Source organism: Brachyhypopomus gauderio, chromosome 2 (assembly GCF_052324685.1).
Source record: "Brachyhypopomus gauderio isolate BG-103 chromosome 2, BGAUD_0.2, whole genome shotgun sequence".
Taxonomy (NCBI): Eukaryota; Metazoa; Chordata; class Actinopteri; order Gymnotiformes; family Hypopomidae; genus Brachyhypopomus; species Brachyhypopomus gauderio.
In genome coordinates this window covers 35,489,575-35,508,206 of record NC_135212.1, presented here as the reverse complement: position 1 = coordinate 35,508,206, position 18,632 = coordinate 35,489,575, and the positions used below count along the sequence as shown (strand labels likewise).

General features: G+C 43.6%; 1 long non-coding RNA gene across 1 annotated transcript; it reads right to left on the bottom strand.

Moving 5' to 3' along the window:
• Positions 1–7,393: 7,393 nt before the first annotated feature.
• Positions 7,394–9,035, bottom strand: LOC143501355 (uncharacterized). The gene is made up of 4 exons (XR_013126917.1): positions 8,194–9,035; positions 7,992–8,043; positions 7,765–7,812; positions 7,394–7,613 (listed from the first exon to the last, which is right to left on the bottom strand). It is a non-coding gene; the product is annotated as an uncharacterized LOC143501355 (long non-coding RNA).
• Positions 9,036–18,632: the final 9,597 nt, after the last annotated feature.

Here is an 18,632-nt window from a genome sequence, read left to right as displayed (position 1 = left end):
CAGCACGTCTCAGTCGCGAAGTATTGCCGACTCATGCCGCGTACCAAGCCGTTCTATTACCTGTCTGCCTTCCTGTGTTCTGACCCTCGCTTACGTCCCCGACCTTGTCTCCTGCCTAGTCCCTCTGTACCTCCTGACTTCTGCTCCCCCGGTATGACCCTGGACCGTCCTGACCACGCCAAGAACACGCTGTTACTTATCCTAGTACTCGTGATTCCCCTGCCTGTTTCTGTACCAGCATCTCATTTCAATAAAAGCGGTGTTCTTCCGCATTTGGATCCCTCTCTGCCTGGTCAATTCGTAACAGAAATACTTCGCCACAACATGGATCCAGCAGAAGCAACAATCGCGACTCTCACCGAAACGGTCCGCCAGCTCACGGATATCATACGGAGTCAAGGAATCAACATCGCTGCCCTCCAGGAAGCTGTCCGCCTGGTCACAACCTCTGCTTCTACCTCCGTGAGTGTTCCAGCGGCAGAACCTGAGCGCTACGATGGATCTCCTGATCGCTGTCGAAATTTCCTCATGCAATGTTCCATATACTTCACGCATCATCCAGCCCGGTTCCAGGCCGAGTTACAGAGAGTCCACTTTATCCTTTCGTTCCTCACGGGAGTAGCAGGTGCCTGGGGTACAGCATTGTGGGAAAGCCAAGACCCTGCCCTCCAGTCGGAGAGTCAGTTCACCGCAGTACTCAGGGCTGTTTTCGATCATCCCGCAGACGGACGTGATGTGGGAGACCGGCTCTACGAGATTAAACAGGAACAACGTAGTGCTGCCGAGTATGCAAGAGAGTTTCGTACGCTGGCTGCAGGAAGCGGTTGGAGTGACTCGGCCTTAAAAACAGTGTTCCGCCGCGGTCTGCGAAATGACATTCAGGTTGAACTCGCTTGCCGAAGTGAAGCCCTCACCTTGTCAGAGTTCATTCAAGCGTCCATTAACGTTGACAAATTGTTATTGACCTACCGCTCCAGTAATACCGACGTCCCTGTCATTGCGTCCTGTGCGCCACCTTCCCATGTACGTGATCCGAGTCTTCAGACGACAGATGAGTTTGTGCAGCTTGGCAGGTCCCCACTAACCTGTCAGCCATTCCTGCCTATTAAAAAATACAGTCAAGTTAGCTTACCCGTACTAATATCTTGGGGCGGCATAGATACAGACCTGTCTGCTTTAGTGGATTCGGGAGCAGCAGGCGATTTCATAGATCAGGACCTCGCCTACCACTTACACCTCCCCACTGTACCTGTAGATCCTCCCTTGAGAATAAATTCACTGAATGGGCAGCCTATAGGAGAGGGTGTGATTACACTCCGTACCTGCCCCGTGGAGCTACGTGTAGGTCTGTTCCACAGTGAAACGAGAGAGTTCTTCCTCATATCCACGCCCCGAGACCCCATCATACTCGGGTTTCCATGGCTGTCCATGCACGACCCTGAAATCTCCTGGAAAAAAGGAGAACTCGTACGGTGGAAGGACAGTTGTCTTAGCAAGTGCATTCACCTACCACTCCGGTCATCCTCGGTGGAAAGCCCAGACACACCTCTCTCTGACGTCATCCCCACTCAGTATCGTGCATTTGCGGACGTCTTCAACAAGGACAGTGCCTGTCGTCTGCCTCCTCATCGTCCCTGTGATTGCGCAATCGACCTCCTGCCTGGAGCCCCCTTACCTCGTAAAACGAAACCTTACCCTCTATCACGCCCTGAAGATCTGGCGATGGAGTCCTACGTCACCGAGGCTCTGCAGAAAGGGTTCATTCGACCATCCACCTCCCCGGTTGCTGCTGGTTTCTTCTTCGTAGAGAAAAAGGATGGGGGATTACGCCCTTGTATAGACTATCGTGCCCTAAACGCAGTCACATCGAAATATGCCTACCCTCTCCCCTTTATCACTGCTTCGCAAGAGCGCTTGATGGGAGCGAACATCTTCACCAAGCTAGATTTACGCAGCGCTTACAACTTGGTCCGTATTCGGGAGGGCGATGAGTGGAAAACTGCCTTTGTTACCGCCAGAGGGCACTATGAGTATCTTGTCATGCCATATGGACTAACGAACAGCCCCGCCGTATTCCAAGCATTTATGGATGACATTTTCCGTGATCTGATAGATGATTTCGTATTCGTTTACATTGATGATATCCTGGTTTACTCCCCGTCCGTTTCAGAACACGTCAAACACATCTCTGCTGTGTTACAGCGCCTTCGGGAGCATAGTCTTTATGTGAAGGCGGAAAAGTGTGAATTGCGTCGCTCCTCGGTGACATTTCTGGGATGTACGCTGTCCCCTGGCCAGATCTCCATGGATACGCAGAAGGTGGAAGCAGTCACGAACTGGCCGACCCCTCGTTCCACAAAGGAGCTGCAGCGATTCCTGGGATTCGCCAACTTCTGTCGCCGTTTCATCCGAGGCTTCGGTGAGTTGGCTACCCCTCTCACTAATCTCCTAAAGGGAGGGAGGACTCGGAAGTTCGCCTGGACCGCTGAAGAGGAACGAGCGTTCTCACTCCTTAAGAAAGCATTCACGTCGGCCCCCGTACTACACCTTCCTGACCCCCAACTCCAGTTCATCATAGAGGTCGACGCTTCGGAGGTGGGAGTGGGCGCTGTTCTTTCTCAGAGGCAGGGAAACCCGCCGAAACTGTATCCCTGTGCCTACTTCTCCAAAAAACTGACAACCGCTGAAATGAACTATGACGTCGGAGATCGGGAACTCCTGGCCATCAAACTCGCGCTCGAGCAGTGGCGTCATTGGTTGGAGGGAGCGGAGCACCCATTCATTGTATATACAGATCACAAGAACCTCGAATACCTGAAGTCGGCCAGACGCCTGAACCCGCGACAAGCCAGATGGGCACTGTTTTTCTCCCGGTTTCGTTTCACTGTCTCTTACAGACCCGGGTCAAAGAACATCAAAGCCGATGCCCTATCACGGATCCACGAAAAGGACGAAGCAACCCACGAACCTGGACATATTCTGCTGGAGTCCTGCTTCCTCGCGGCTATCCGATGGGACGTACAAAAAGAATTGGACGAGGCTTTGCGCAACGATCCCAGTCCGGTAGAATGCCCGGAGGGGAAACAATACGTACCCGTATCCCTTCGGGGGCGTATCCTACAGCTTGCACACGACACAGCGGGTACAGGCCACCCCGGTATTACACGCACACGACGTCTCGTTTCGCAACGTTACTGGTGGCCATCCTGGGAGGACGATATTCGTGATTATGTTCTAGCATGTTCCGTTTGTGCCCAGTCACGTACTCCCCGGACGCTACCAGCAGGAGAACTCCTTCCCTTACCTGTTCCTCTTCGGCCATGGACGCACCTCGCGATCGACTTCGTCACGGATTTGCCCACATCTGGAGGGAATACTGTTGTTACAGTAATTGTGGATCGGTTCTCGAAAATGTGCCGTCTCATTCCTCGCCCCAAGCTACCCACTGCCATGGAGACAGCTCTTGACCTCTTCCAGTACGTATTCCGGATTTATGGCTTGCCCGAAGAAATCGTCTCCGATAGGGGCACGCAGTTTACATCTCGGGTTTGGAAACAATTCTGCAAACTTCTTGGTATTACTGTCAGCCTGACGTCAGGCTACCACCCCCAGTCTAACGGAGAGGTTGAGCGTTACAATCAGGAGTTACGGAGGTTTCTCCGACAATATTGCGTTTCTCAGCACGACTGGCACAAATACCTCCCGTGGGCAGAGTATGCTCGGAATTTTATTGTACACACCGCTACCAAACTCACGCCTTTTCAATGTGTATATGGTTACCAGCCTGCGTTTTTCCCGTGGGACAAAACACCAGCTGATGTCCCAGCCCTAGACGAGTGGTTTAAACACAGTGCCCGCACCTGGGAACTAGCACATGTACATTTGCAACGCGCTCTACATACACGCAGGCTCAACGCGAACCGTCGTCGTCTCCCAGCGTTGATTTACCACCCAGGACAGAGAGTATGGCTGTCGACACAGAATCTCAACCTTAAGCAACGGAGCAAAAAACTTAGTCCACGATATATTGGTCCATTTAAAGTCCTCAGCAGAGTTAATGCAGTTACCTATAAACTCCTTTTACCATCACATTACCGTATTAACCCTGTCTTCCACGTCTCTCTCCTGAAGCCGGTTCACTACAGCCCGTTCACCGTACCCCCTGTGTCTGCTAAACCTCCTGACCCTCTGGAGATCGACGGTCGTCCAGCGTACATCGTCCGAGAGCTCTTGGAGTCCCGACGCCGGCGAGGTGGTCTGCAATATCTGGTGGATTGGGAAGGATATGGCCCCGAGGAACGGGCCTGGATTCCAGCGAGGGATGTTCTCTGCCCCACTATGATTGCTGATTTCCACGCAACGCACCCCAACTTTCCTGCCCCCCGGCGTCGCGGTCGCCCCCCGGCACGTCGTAGAGCGTCAGGTGCCGCTCCTTTGAGGGGGGGTACTGTAAGGAATGCCACCTGATCTTCCCTAACCAGCCTCACCTGCCCCTCATTACCACGCCCCCTTTCAGTCACACTTATACACCTTCCCCAGCACGTCTCAGTCGCGAAGTATTGCCGACTCATGCCGCGTACCAAGCCGTTCTATTACCTGTCTGCCTTCCTGTGTTCTGACCCTCGCTTACGTCCCCGACCTTGTCTCCTGCCTAGTCCCTCTGTACCTCCTGACTTCTGCTCCCCCGGTATGACCCTGGACCGTCCTGACCACGCCAAGAACACGCTGTTACTTATCCTAGTACTCGTGATTCCCCTGCCTGTTTCTGTACCAGCATCTCATTTCAATAAAAGCGGTGTTCTTCCGCATTTGGATCCCTCTCTGCCTGGTCAATTTGTAACACTGTGTTGTTCCTTGCCCGTTGGTACCGGCCCGCCCTGCTTGTCTGTTGCCCTGGTTTCCGTCTGTCTGCCATGCCCGTGTTGTCAGTGTGATCAGCTGTGTCTTGTTATAGTCCTAGCCCCTTGTATTTGTTCTCTCGTGCTGTTGTGGTTCCCCAGACAGCACAGATACGTCGGCAAGACGTTTATGCGACGTTCACAGTTACGTCGTTAAAGCATCTGCGGTCGGTCGTTTGCTCACTGGCACGACGTCGCATAGACGTCGTTACCTGATGTTCAAACGACGTCCATCTGATCTCCGAACGACGTTCATCATCTGATGCTTTTAAGCTGTATTTACGATGTTTATACGACGCTTACAGCTTCATCGTTAAAGCGTCTATACATCGTCTTACCAACGTCGTTTTTAGATCAAGCCATGCGAGTCCGTTATTCCGTCAAGCGTTTTCGCAGAGAGTTTGCATGTTTTGTTCTTTTAAAGATCTTCACGCGAGCAGCAGTAGCCTATTTATTCTTGTTCTGCATATAATCCCAGGTAGACAACTAGCTAGATAACGAAATAGTTGTTTGTGGAGTTTAATTCCTATTTCCTGTTATTCAGATTTTGCCTTTAAAAGATTTAAAGAGACAACCAGTTTACAATTTTGAAAAGTTGTATTAACTAATTCACATGCACAAACAAAAACTTAACAAATTCTAAAGTGTACATAAAATATTATTTTGAAAAGTTGTATTTTAGAACCAATTCACATGCATAAACAAACAATTACTAAAAAATGATAAAATGTAAATCACATTATTATTATTATTCTTCAAAATAATCATCTTTTGGGAATTGCGTGTCAGTCTGTCCATGACAATTGCGAACAGTCCTCATCCTTTAACTTCCACCACCTGATCTTAGGTGGCGCTCTCACTCTCCTCTTCTTCACCTCTAAAACCATCCTACATATCACCATCCTATGCTGTTTAGCTACACTCTCCCCTGGTAACACCTTGCAATCACTAACCTCTCTCAGGTTTTGTCTCCTAGAGGATATAGTCGACCTGTGTGCATCTTCCCCCACTCTTATATGTTACCCTGTGCTCTTCCTTTTTCTTAAAGTAAGTGTTAACTACAGCCATCTTTATCTTTATCCTCTTAGCAAAATCTACCACCACTTGTCCTTCCGTATTCCTTTCTTTAACACCATATAATAATAAAAGTGTTGTCGTTGTTTAACTATGATATTGTAAATCATTTTCTCAGTGCTGTAACAAAAACGGAACTGTCCATGTATGAACACGAAGGGCTTAAATCGACTTGATCACGTTGATTCAGCATGGTCTTCCGCGATGAAGTCTGTCAGGCGCCAGACGAAGCCAGTCTTTCATCGACTTTTCTGCATCAGCTTCACATGGGTGGGACAGCTGAGGATTTCTCATTGCAGATGCTGTAAGTACAACATTGTTTAATTAGAAAATTACTTGTATGTTTTAGTTTCTAAGATAATTTTGAGCCTAAGGATGAGCCTGTTGCTAATAAGCCATTTAGGCACTATTGCTAAGAAGTACTAATGAAAAGCTGTGTACATGAAGTTTAGTGGCTGTTCAGATACAGAAACTCTATGGCTTGTGGGTGTGGAAAAATGAATGGGATGGAAAGAGGGATGAAAACACAACAGATGAGTGCAGGTACTAATTAGTATGCCTGTGGTTTAGAGCAATACGGCACTATGGATATTATACTTTGAATACATTTTTCCAATGACTGCTTTTCAATTTGGCACTAATTTCTCTTCATATTAGAAGGCAAGCATTTCTAATTAAATGTATGTGCGTCTTAAGATTTAAGAGTGACACTGAATTGTTTCATGTAATATGCATTGCAAATCATTTCTGAGATATGCCATCTTAAAATTTCTTAAAAAGTCAGTTATTTTACTCAGTGGTGTCCAGTTCTATCCAGAAAGGGGCACTTTGGCTGCAGAAGCACACATGATAATTTTTTAAAAACTGATACCAACATGAAGCCTTTGTGGATAAGATTATTCACCCCTGTTGTGACTATACACATCAAAACTAAGGATCACCAACCAAGACGGTAAATGTCAATTATAAAACAAAGCTATTTGTGATTTGTTTTTTATGGTACTATATTTGTCATGTTTGGTATACTATGGTCTTATTTTCATATTTACATACTACAAGTTCCTTGATGCGAGTGTGCCCAATTCCTTTTTTTCTCCTCTGACACCAGTTCCCTAACCACCAGGCCCTGACTGCCCACATCTAATGACAGCTTTGACATCTGTAGACAGACAGACAGACAAATAAAAACCAGGGACCGAATTCATAAAAGGTTTTTAAAATTTACAAAGGTATGAGTACAAACATTAAGGAGTTCATAATAATGTTCCTTAAATCAACCCTCAGGATGGATGGATATATCGTTCTTAATTTTGTACTCGAAAGAAAAGATAATTACTTTGTTCCTAAATAAATGTTTATCTTTTACAAGATGTTTACAAAATGTGTACTCTGTGTGAGTTTGTTAAAATGGTATATTTCAGTACTGACCTTTTTTTTGTGTGTCACTGTTGGTCAAATCATGTTCTAGGCGCACAAAATCCTCTGCACACTGGAGGGGGAGTATGTTTTCTTCCAGATCTTCTTCCAGTGGTGTTGGAAGATTTCTGCTCCTCTCTCCTGCCATTGCCTGAACAACTGCAGGTAAATGCTGCAGTTGCAGCTGCACCTCACCAATAGCCTCAAGGATGCATCAATCAGTGGCTGTGACATATATAACATACACAACAATAAAATTTAAATGAATATTCAAAAAGGTTTGCATTCACATTATTATATACATGGCTATATTTAATTTGAGCAAGGATGTTTAGTGAAATTGAGTTTGTTTGGAATTAAATTTTTGAAAACATACGAGTGCACTGGGAGGGTATTAAACGTCCTGAGGCGCGAGCTCTTGATGCTAAAAAAGTAGTAAAAACATGCAGTAATTAGAGTCAATGCAATGGACAAAAATAAGGATAAAATAAGGACATTGTCTTAAACTGCTGTGCCCAACAAATATTTAATATGAAGACCCAGTGTATGTGTAATATTGCACTGCTTAGAGTAAACATTTTAAACTTTCAGTATGTGTCCTACCATGAGGTGGAGATGTGAGACCAATTGGAGGACTCCTATTGTGGCTGTGGCGCTGTGGAAAGAATATGTCTTTGGTAAGTACATGTGTGTTCATATGTGTTTGTACTTTCTTTATAAAGGTACACTGCAGATACTGTCTGCATTTTAGGAAACAAGCTAAGTTTACATGGAGTATCTGTTTTACTGTACCCTATAACCTTACTTTGATAGGAGGACATTGTTCTAAAATCCACATTCTGACTGTGTAGTGGCGGGTTTGATGCTGGGGGGGAAACATTGACACAATAGGTTTAATCAGACTTAATTGATCAGATTTTAATGACATAGTTTAGATCAGCAGTGCTTTCTTACTTTGAAAAGTATCCATTAGAATATGACCACTGAGTGGTGTCAGCAGAGCAAAGTGTAATGTTCACAATAAGTGTGTTTTTAGCATCATGAATACTATTATAACAATGCTGCAATACGTGACTCCCTCTGGGATTAATAAAGTGATCTATTTATGTTTCTAAATGGGTTGAAATGTGGTGTTGTATTAATTTAGTAGGTATAATGTGGAAGTATGCAGGTTTTCTTTGTTTTACACTTTTCCCCCTCATTTTCAGAAGTGTCGACTGGATTCCTGGCCCCTATTCTGTGTGCGAGTAGTTCTGCTAGGAGATTTATTGAATGTTAACATTGCTGATATATTTCTTTTAGCGTTGTTTAGTGAAATCCCTGAAGTTAACCTCCATCCAATGCTGCCTTACTCTGGGTAGACTTGGGGCTGTGAATACATAAATGGCATATGAATATAAATACATTTAAGTCATTCTTTTTTGTATTTCAATGCAGGTATGATCAGGTACCTACAAGTGTTTGGAGGGTTTACTGGTTTCCCCTTTGCTGTAAGCTGTGGTTTTGATATTGGAGCTAAGAAGAGGTAAGGACATTAGTCCTATACTATCGTCATTACATTAGCTGCCTGTTAGATTCCGTATTAACTATAAAATACTTTTATTAACATATAAAACACTGCATGGCTTAGCTCCAGAATATCTTAGTGAACTTATTGATCATTACAACACAGCACGTTCACTTCGTTCACAGGACGCAGGGTTATTAACTGTTCCTAGGATCAAAAAGATCACAGCAGGTGGAAGAGCCTTTTCTTTTAAAGCTCCACAATTGTGGAATAATCTTCCTTCCTCTATTCAGGACTCAGACACAGTCTCAATGTTTAAAACTCTATTAAAGACTTTTACGACTGTTTAGTTTGGCCTTTGATTAATCTGTTACATATTTACTACATCTCGTATCTTTTCTCCGAGGTTCACCTGGAGAGTCGGAGCCTACAATACCAGCATCGCTGCTCTGACACGGAATGAAAGCCTGGCGTTCATCAACAGACATTTACAGTGACAATATCAAAACCCAGAACTTTCATTTTTACCTTTACTTAGTCTGATTGTGTGATTTGTGTGTGACTTGTGTATTTGTCTGTATTTTGTGTATATTGTGTGTTAACGGGCCGCCCAATGGAGGATGGGTTCCCTTTTGAGTCTGGTTCTCCCGAGGTTTCTTCCTATTCCCCACCATCATAGGGAGTTTTTCCTCTCCACTGTCGCCTTTGGCTTGCTCATTAAGGTTCTGGACCCATAGTATTGTTAACCTTTTAAATCCTGTAAAGCGCTTTGTGACAACATGTGTTGTGAAAAGCGCTATACAAATTAACTTTGATTTGATTTGACTTGGCTAAGCCGAGAAATACTGTCCATAAAAGTTATGAACAGAATCGATGACAAAGGGCAGGCCGGAGTCCAACTCCCACAGGGCACCAGTCTGACTGGATAGTCTGTAGCAGCAGGGACTGGATAGTCTGTAGCAGCAGACCCCATACCCTATACTCCCGGAGCACCCCCAGAGGAATCCCTGATGGTTGAATGCCTTCTCTGAATCCACAAAACACATATTGACTGGTTGATTCACCTTCTAGGACCCTCACAAGTGTGAAAAGCTGGTCCAGTGTTCCACAACCAGGACGGAACCCACATTGTTTCTCTTGTAACAGAGATTTGACTATCGACCGGACTCTCTTCTCCAGAACCCCTGCATAGACCTTATCTGGGAGGCTGAGGAGTGTGATCCCTGGTAGCACACTGTAGGTACCATGCTAAACCAGCAGGTGGCAGTACCACTGGCAACACATGGAACAAGCTTGCTTTGATGGAAGTAAGGGTGTGTCTACAGTTCAGGTGTTTAAATACCCTGAACAGCCATTCATCTCTCTCTCTGGTTTGACCGACACATAGGTTAGACCTATTAAAGAGAGGCTCCGTAATATCTCTCTCTGGTTTGACTGACACCGAGGTTAGAGGCTCCGCCATTTCTCTCTCTCCGGTTTTCTTTGAGAACACGCGAACTTTGCTACGACTAACAGCAAACAGCTGAAAGTCGTATTAGTTAATTAACGAGCCCGAATTACGGTGTAATCTAACCAGCAACCGATCAACGTTACCGCGACAACAGATTCACCGAACTACTTCAATCAAGCTTGTTAACAGGCGATCAATTCCCTGTAGTTAAACCGTGAACGAGACTCTCATTCCTGGACTTCATATCCAGAAGGACGTTTCCCAGCACACCTGGACGACATCGCTTTATCAACGAGGATCCTGTGGTGGAAATTCCCTACTAATTCAGGGAGGACGACGACACTACCCCAAATCCTCAACACGTGAGACTAACCGCTGGGCATAGTTTATAAAAAGGCAAAGTTATTTGAACTGTAGAGTTAACCAAGCTTTCTGTTAATACATTCTGAATGTGCTTAACTTTATTTTCATAATCTTCATTAAGATTTGTACACACAGTTCTCCACCTTGCATGCAATCTCTCCATGTTTTTATTTATCTAATTAATGAACAACTTGTAGTCTTCCCCATTTTCAGACACACCACATTAATGTTTAGTTATTAAGCCAGCTCCATTACTCTTTGTTCTGACCACGTTGGAATAAACCAGCTGAGCTCATTAACGTAGTCGCGCTGATCCACTGTTTAAAGTCGGCGCCATTTTAGTTGCTTTGTTCTCCATAGGAGAACTGAGACTACAACCCCCGCCTCCTCACACGCGCACAAGCGCGCGCACACATTACTCTCCTCCCCTTTTTACACACACACACACACACACACACACACACACACACACACAATAGATACCCAGTCTGCACTGTAAATATACTGATACTTGTTGATGCTGTTTGTTTGAGAATAGTTGGTTTTAAATAAATGTATCATTTATTTTCACCAAATTGTCTGTGTTGATGTCATTCAAAAGTGGTTGTTGCCAAAACCTCCAAAGAATTCATAGTTAAATCCTTCAGATACCAAACCATTACCTTAGTTGATAACTAAATGTTATGGTTCTGGTATAATTAGAATATGAGACTGATTCTAAATTAATGAGACTGATTAATATTTAAGGTAAAACAAATTATATCTACTTTTAAAGGATTAGTAGGTGAAACCCCTACAACACCTTCCCGTCCCCTTTCTTAAAAAGGTGAACTATCACCCCGGTTTGGGAATTGGGATTGGTAATGTGTATTGTAGAAAGGGGTGAGATTCCTGACAGCACCCTTCACAAGTAATATTACCTATCCGTACTATTACCTAGGATGAATTCTGTGATCAGATGCAAAGCACTTTGTAAGTCGCTCTGGATAAGAGCGTCTGCTAAATGCCGTAAATGTAAATGTTACCGTATTTTGAAATATATTCCCTTATGGCGGATTTGATGGACATTTGATTAAACCAGACCAATGATTTTTTATTCTTCGTCCCCATATATAATTAAAATGTTACATAGTACTGGTATTATGTGGAAGCACTCCACAGTAGTTCCAGTTCCTAAAGTACCTCGTCCTAAGGTTATGGGAGATTTTCGCCCAATAGCTCTTACCTCATTAGTAATGAAATCATTGGAAAAGATTGTTAAATCTCATATTCTTAAAGTTACTACAGATAATTTAGATCCCCTACAGTTTGCATATCGACCCGGAAGGGGAGTAGATGATTCGAAATTATTTTTGCTGGATGTACTTCATAGGCATCTTGAAGGACCTAAGACGAGAGCAAGAATTCTATTTGTGGACTTTTCTTCTGCATTTAATACTTTACAGCCTTTTTTATTAGCTGAGAAACTTTTATATTCTTTTAGATTAGAGTATGGACTGATATGTTGGATTATGGACTTCTTGACCAAGAGGTCACAGAGGGTACTTGTAAATGGAACCCTCTCAGACATTATGTATACTTCTACTGGTTCACCTCAAGGGTGCGTATTGTCCCCGTTACTATTCATCCTATACACTGATATCTGTAGAAGTGGTCATGAAAATCAGTACATTATAAAATTTGCAGATGATACAGTTCTGTTGTCTCTGCTCTTTGGTGAAAATCAGGATCATGGTCCAGCTTTGCAGGAGTTTATAGATTGGTGTGAACGTTCATACCTAGTGATGAATGTCTCGAAAACCAAGGAGATGATTATTGATTTTTCCAAGTTGCCACCTGTGAATTCTGATACCTATATAAACGGACGAGCAGTAGAGAAAGTTAGCACTTACAAATACTTGGGGACAATTCTTGATGATAAATTAAAATTCGAAGACAACACAGAGACTATTTTTAAAAAAGGTCAGCAACGTATGTATTTTCTTAGGAAGTTTAAGTCCTTTTCCGTTGATACATCTGTGTTGTTTACATTTTATTGTTCTTTTATTGAGAGTGTTGTTTCATTTTCTTTTATCTGTTGGTTCCAGTCTCTGAGCTTAAAAAATAGGAAACGGTTGCAGTATTTAGTATCTACATGTTCAAAAATTGTCGGACTCCCACTTAGACCTTTGAGTGCATTGCACAAACAGCTAACACTGAAGAAAGGTCGGTCTATTATTAATGATCCTTCACATGCTCTTCATCATGAGTTTGAACTTTTGCCTCATGGCCATAGGTATCGTTGTCTTAGATGTCGGACTGTTCGGCGGAGAGTGACCTTTGTTCCTGAAGCCATTAGATTACTAAATGAACACTGATATTTATCTTTGGATATTACACTCCTTGCTTGTGATTGGTATTCATGTTTGTTTGTCTATCTTGTGATGTTGTGCCCAATATTAATTGCCCCCTTGGGGATAAATAAAGTGATTCAATTCAATTCAATTCAATGCACATGCTGTGATGGTAAAATTATTAATGATACTGCTAATCAAAAACAACAAATAGAAGAAAGAAGTGTGGTTGAAATTCTGTAAACCTCAAATGGTGAGCACAATAAAAGTCAGAAGCAGTTGGGTAAGGTAATAAAGTAAAATGAATTTATTAAGCAAGTATGCATAAACCCAGAGTTCTCAGTTACAGACACACAAGGTACCTGCAGAAGAGAGCTAATTGCCCTCTCGGAACTCTCTTCTTATATACTAATAATTCATAAGCACACAAGGTGAACATGAGGTAATTAAATGAATATGATTGGATAAACTTGGCATAATTCACACATGATTTGTCAAATGTATATTGGCCCCTCCCCTCGCATGTCCCATCCATGCTTGGCGGTCCTATGATTGTCTGGGAGCTGACGTGGCAACTTCCAAGGTAGAGACTAAGAGACCAGTTGGTGCCTCCAGTATGGATAAGAGCGAGGTCACCCTAGGAACATCAGGCACCCAGAGTGGGCTGATGACGTGGCAGAGGAAAGACAGTACAATTCTAAGGCCTACTGAGATATATATATATATATATATTAGGGTGATGACTTTTTGATTTTTTTTTCTCAAACATTATTTCCTGTAGCACGAATGAATGAACTTTTGCCTATTAATGACTAAAACAACATTTATTCCATTAAAATATGTGACGGGCGGGGTGTGCGAACTAAAAAGGAAGCGATCACGCCAAGTCTACATACACATACACAATAGTGACGCACCGCTCAGAGTCGCAGTCGCTCCCCACATAAAACACAAGACACACGGGGAGCGAGGCGACAGTGACGAGCGGCAACCGCGTCACACACAAAACATTTAAAATTAAACACAACGAGCACGCACACTGATCCACACGTCCGTCAAACTGTACACACATTTTTACCCACACAAAACGTGAAGAGCCCTCCCAGGGAAGACGCTCTGGTCCTCGCCGCGCCACAAACACAAACATGGCGGAGCTCTTCAAACAAACAAACAAACAACAAACACGAAGAGAATTTCCAGGACGACAGCCCTGTCCCTCGCCGTGCCCCAAACACAACACATGGGCACGGCAGATCTCTTCAAACAAACACCACGCAGACAAACACTTACCACGAGACATGACCACGAACGAAGGAGAAAGAAAAAGAGACTAGCGGCTTCTGAATGTGGCTGGTCATTCTGTGACGGGCGGGGTGTGTGAACTAAAAAGGAAGCGATCACGCCAAGTCTCAGGGAAAAAGGATGGTTTAATAGAAAGTGTGCAAACCAAAAACCCGTGCAATAGATCCAAATTAAGGATATAATGACCAGCGGTCAACTGGTACAAAGACAAGACATATATAGGCAAACGAACGACCCTCAGGTGAGACGGATCATGGGCTCCGCCCACCTGAGGGACACACACGACGTCACAAAACAACAACAACAACAGCCGCTGTGGACCGAAGCGACCGGTAGGGGGCCGCCTCACCGTGACAAAATATTGAAAAAGGTCACGCACAAACCACTTTGAAATGTTATTTATGTAGGCATTTTATTAACTATATATATATATATATATATATATATATATATATATATATATATATATATATATATATATATATACATACTAGGGCTGTCGCAATAACCGCAGTTATAGCAATACCGCGCTATTGATGAGAAAATTGCAACGTATACGGGAATTAACCGCAACAACCGCAATATTGGTGTTTTTTCCCATGCGAGGGGAAAGTGCCTGTGCAAGAGTTAAAGTCATTTTCCCATCAACCCCCTGTTATCATCCGGTGCAGCTGATCAACAATCCATCTCCTTTTTTCAAAGATGGAAACTACGGCAGATGCTCTGGTCAAAAAACAAAACGCGACTTCGCTGGTTTGGGAGCATTTCGGTTTCAAGCCAAATCCACGCAGATCCACTCGGCTGGTGGCGCGTCAATGAGGCTAGATTTCCTCTGCTCTCCAAACTCGCCCGCAAGTACATGTGCATTTGTGCAACAAGCACACCATCAGAGCGAGTTTTTAGTACTGCCGGGAATATTGTTAGCCCTTTCCGCTCCTCACTGAAACCACATAAGGTGAATATGTTGGTTTTCTTAGCGCGCAACAGGGACGTGACAACTCAGGTTTAAGCTGAGACGTTATTCTTCTGGTTAAGGAAAGATTTCGTTTTATTGATTTATTTATTAAATTCTCTTTTTGTCTTTAAAATCTCATTTAAAATATTTACCCTACACTTTTAAGAAAGCAAAAGAGCATGGGTTCTTACTGCATCTCATTTGACTTCTGTGTTCTCTATTTGACAATAAACACATATTTAACTGCTCTTAAAACTGTGTCTTCTTTGCAATTTAAAAACAATAAGAACCCCTTTACAATAAAAACAATAAAACAATTATATAGCTCTAAACTTAAGATTTTAGACGACAAATGACGCATATCGCGTCATACCGCATATCGCGGTATACCGCATATCGCGGTGTTGAGCCACCATAAATAACCGCAGGGGAAATTCTTTCACCGCGACAGCCCTATATATAACATAAGTCATGAAACCGACTTGTGCAATAATTTATGTGAGAAATGTATAAAATTTTCCAGAACATCATATAACGCTGTGCGCTGTCAGCCAGAACAGTGACGTCACGGAGAGCAAAGGCCACGTTGGTTATTCGACTGGCAAACCTGCTAGTGCCAATACCATCCACCCATCCAAGCGAAAGAGGGCAATGGAAGCAACTGTGTCCACACTTACCAGCTTAGCGCTACCTGATTGTTCCGAAAGTAGCACGAACTCATCCGAGAACAGTACAGACAGTCCTTGGGAGGATGACAATGCAGCATCAATGAGCAAAAGGAAGCATAACCCAACAGGCATTGCAAGACGTCTTGTTACATGCTCAAAGCTGTCGTCCCACAGAGCAGCAGTGGTGTGCCGCCAGCTTTCTGGTGAGGGCATTGAAATCCCAACCCCATGTCAATCAGCAATCCACAAGGCTACACGAGAGCTGCTCAGGTGAAGAAACACTTGGTGAGCACGCTTCATCTGGAGAAGTGGAGCATACACTTTGACGGCAAACACATTGAGGGCTTTGAATATCAGGCCGTGGTCCTCAAGAATGAATCTAAAGAAATTAAGTTGACTGCGCTAAAATTGAAAGATGGGAAAGCTCAAACAATTGCAGGATGTGTTAGAGGAGTTCAACCTGTGGGGATCAGTTGTGATGATTGTTGCCGACACAACAAACGTGAGTACCGGCAATCAATCAATCAATCAATCAAATTTTATTTATATAGCGCTTTTTACAACAGTTGTTGTCACAAAGCAGCTTTACAAGTGACGAGTCCTAGCCCCCAGTGAGCAAGCCAAAGGCGACAGTGGCAAGGAAAAAAACTCCCTAGTTTTTTGCATGAGGAAGAAACCTTGAGAGGAACCAAGACTCAGGGGGGGAACCCATCGTCCTCTGGCCGACACCGGTCACCATGACAACAACAACAATTTAGACAGAAAGAAGAGAAAGAAAAGGAAAAAGATGTAATAATGTCCATCATGATGTAGGCATCCGGTTAGGCAGGTAGTGGCCGGCCCAGGATGGATCGCTGGTCTCCTCATCTCATTATTCCTCAAGCAGGTGGGCAGCCATATGGAGAAATGAAACAGGGAAAATTAGCTCTGTATGAGGACATATACAGGACAGGTGAAATTATAAACATTTCTGGAGTGTGGCAGCAATTCCGGGATTAAGTTAAATTATTATATCCTAGCTAAATAAGGCAGAACCAGAAGGTAACATAGGCTTGGGGGCATTCTGAGACAATGGCATCTGTCCACTGCACTGTCAACAAACTTGAGTGACCATGAGCAGTGACAGGATGACAGCACCAGCGCCCCACCCTTCGCCTCTGAACCCCTGGATCTGTACCTTTATCTAAACTAAATAAGTGGGTTTTCAACCTAGACTTAAAGATTGTGACTGTGTCAGAGTCCCGGACGCATTTAGGAAGATTATTCCAAAGCTGGGGGGCCTTACAAGAAAAGGCTCTTCCCCCTGCTGTTACCTTGTTAATTTTTGGAACTAATAAAAGACCAGCACTCTGTGATCTTAGTGGACGTGGGGGTTCATAAAAGGAAATAATTTCCTGAAGGTTTTCAGCAGAGGTGGGGACTCGAGTCACATGACTTGGACTCGAGTCAGACTCGAGTCATTAATATTAAGACTTTTGACTTGACTTGAAAAAATATTCAGAGACTTAGACTTGACTTGGACTTTTACACCAATAACTTGGGACTTGAATTGGACTTGAACCTGTTTACTTGCAAAGACTTGATTTTTTTTTTACCCCAAATCTAAATTTTAAAACGCATATTAATATTTATAAAGTGCGCCCCATTCATTTCATTTCCGTCTTTCTGACGCAGACCGGTGTTACACCAGATTCTATGACCGTCGAGTTTTGTGACCACAGGGGGCGCTATTTCACAGTTTCTGTTCAGAGGCACAAACGCTTTACGAATGCTACGTAAACTACGCTGATGCACTTTCTTTACTCGTTTTGTTGGTGTCCACGAGCCAAAATATGACAGATGTTTATATTTACATTTTATCGTCTCTTAATTACATAAATGTACTTAAACAAGATTTACTATCCCCTCACCATTGCAGCCAACACAGAAATCATGAATGGGATGTACAGGTGAGCCTTTTTAACTGGGGTCACCAATTCTGACGGCAGCCATCAGAATATGTGACCCCACTGAATCTCCAGGTAACAATAGTACACCGTGACCCCACAATAACAGAAAACAATGAAAAAATAACCCTAACCTTTTATTAGTCTATATTTAAACATTTATCCAAATGTTTAGAATAACCATTCGTAATGACAGCATCTTGCTTACGATGAAGCTCGCTATTTTCGTGTAAAATGATGTAACGAAACATTCTTGTTTAAGTACATTTATATAATTAAGAGAAGATAAAATGTAAATGATCTGTCATCTTTTGGCTGGTGGACACCAACAAAACGAGTAAAGAAACGCATCAGCGTAGCATTCGTAAAGCGTTGGTGCCTGTAAAAAAAAAGACTCGAAAGGACTTGAAATTCCAAGTTTCAGACTTGGGACTTGACTTGACGGTTGCCTGTCTTGACTCGAGACTTGACTTGACTTTACTGTCTTTGCTTGAGACTTGACTCGGGACTTGAGGATAAAGACTTGGACTTACTTGAGACTTGCAAAACACTGACTTGGTCCCACCTCTGGTTTTCAGGAGCAAGGCCGTGCAATGCTTTATAAGTTAATAAAATAATTTAAAAGTCAATACGGAATTTAACTGGGAGCCAATGCAGGGCTGATAAGACTGGACTGATATGCTGAAATTTTCTAGTTCTGGTCAGAACCCTGGCTGCGGC